Source organism: Carassius gibelio, chromosome B9 (genome assembly GCF_023724105.1).
Source record: "Carassius gibelio isolate Cgi1373 ecotype wild population from Czech Republic chromosome B9, carGib1.2-hapl.c, whole genome shotgun sequence".
In the NCBI taxonomy this organism is placed as follows: Eukaryota; Metazoa; Chordata; class Actinopteri; order Cypriniformes; family Cyprinidae; genus Carassius; species Carassius gibelio.
The window spans coordinates 26,676,184-26,678,359 of record NC_068404.1 but is presented as its reverse complement, the minus strand read 5'-3'; positions in this window follow the sequence as shown (position 1 = coordinate 26,678,359).

Genomic DNA, 2,176 nt, shown 5'->3' with positions numbered 1-2,176 from the left:
CATCTTTAACATCTTTGGGGAAGTCGTGGCCTAATGGTTAGAATGTCGGACTCCCAATCGAAGGGTTGTGAGTTCGAGTCTCGGGCCGGCAGGAATTGTGGGTGTGGGGAGTGCATGTACAGTTCTCTCTCCACCCTCAATACCATGACTTAGGTGCCCTTGAGCAAGGCATCGAACCCCCAACTGCTCCCCGGGCGCCGCAGCATAAATGGCTGCCCACTGCTCTGGGTGTGTGCTCACAGTGTGTGTGTGTGTGTGTTCACTGCTCTGTGTGTGTGCATTTCGGATGGGTTAAATGCAGAGCACAAATTCTGAGTATGGGTCACCATACTTGGCTGAATGTCACTTTCACTTCACTTTATGCATTATTTTTTTTTACTCAAAAAACACGAACATTGTAAAAACTAATTTCTAAAAATAGGCATGTTCAAGCAAACAGCGTGCCCAAAATATTTGTGTGAGATTACATTATGTTTTCACTTAATGGATGAAATATATTTCTGAAAAAAATTGCTAGTAAAAAGTTATCATCATCAATAAACATGAAAGGTACCCTAATTATAAAATGACCCACAATTAAAACAACATTTTTAAAATATTGCATATAAATAAAAACAAATTTTATAATGTTTTCTCTAACACTTTTGGAGAGTTTTCCCTTACTTTTACAGAATTTCAAACTTTCCCATGCAGTACAAAATTCTCTTAATATTATATAAAATATCTCAACTTTCTTTAGAGAATATTAAACAAGTGATATGATTACTTAAGCGCAAAATTACTTAAGCAGATGATGAAATCATTGTTTGCCCTCACGTTTTAAACATGTGTCACTTTCTGTGGCATTTTTGCCATATCATATACATATTGAAAGAATTCAATAAATAAAAACAAAATACTTCCTTGAGGTCAGCATCTGCATTGTAAGAAAATAGAAAAAAATAGTTGCACATAGTAAAACATTTAATATTTTGCAATTAAAATTAAACACAGCACACTACAGTTGATACCTTCATCAGCTTTGTATGATTTTGTGGTTTTATCTACACAGTCCCTTGGAGAATCTTCACTTTTATTCTTCTTCATTCTTCTGTTCTTCATTCTTCAGGTCGCTTCTGATGTGGTTTTACAGAAAAGGACAAGTTTAGCCAGTTTTAACTTCCCAACAGCATCAAATCACACAAACTAATGAAAACAACAACAACAACAAAGCATTAAGTCTTATCTGACTGTAGTCATAATGCCCATGTGATGAACTACAGAGACAATAACTCTTTACCTTCTATTTTTAACCTGGCATTTCATAGTGATTATATAACAGATCTAGTTACTGAATATTAAAGGACCCTTATTATGGATATTTAAAAATGACTTTTCATGCAATGCAGCTCTAAGTGAAGGAAAACATCCTGCAAAGTTTTTTAATCGGAAAGTGTGCTGTGTACAAACTTATTGTCTCTCAAAAGAAAGAGTTGACTCTGAATCATTGACGTCAACATGAAACATTAAGATATTCCCCGCCCATGTCTTTTTGCGTGATCTGATTGAAATTACAAATTCATTCTTTGCCACTTGGTGCCCCTTCTGGAGTTATATCTCTGCCATTATTCTGAGCATGAGAGATTATATTTTGAGCATGCAAAAGTGCATTCTGCATGCGCACAAACTAAGTTTTGTGGAGAAAATGTTCGTCTATCAAAGAAGAAAGTACTTTGAGCGCACAAAAAATAAATTTTGCATATTAAAATACGTTTTATATTTAATGTGTGCAGACCTTCTCTTTTGCACAAGCTTGGTTGTCAAATAAGCCAATCAGTATTTAGCAGCTTCGTCTCTGATTGGCTGGAATTATGGCATATTTTAACACATATTGGGTCGTGTTGAGCAAGCAAACTGTCTGGATTTAGAGAGGACTGAGGGCGGGCATCAGGTGAGCAAGGTAGTGAAATGTTGCATGCACAAAAGAGAAGGTCTGCACAAACCCAAAAACTTATTTTACATCCAAAATAGATTTTTTGAGTAAAGTACTTTCTTTCATGCGAGATGAACATTTTCTCCACAAAACTTGGCATTTGAAGAATGCACTTTTGTACACTCAAAATATACTCTTTCGTGCTCAGAATTGTAGCAGAGATATAACCCCATTCTTTTGGAGTGGTAAAAACAGTGGTTTCCC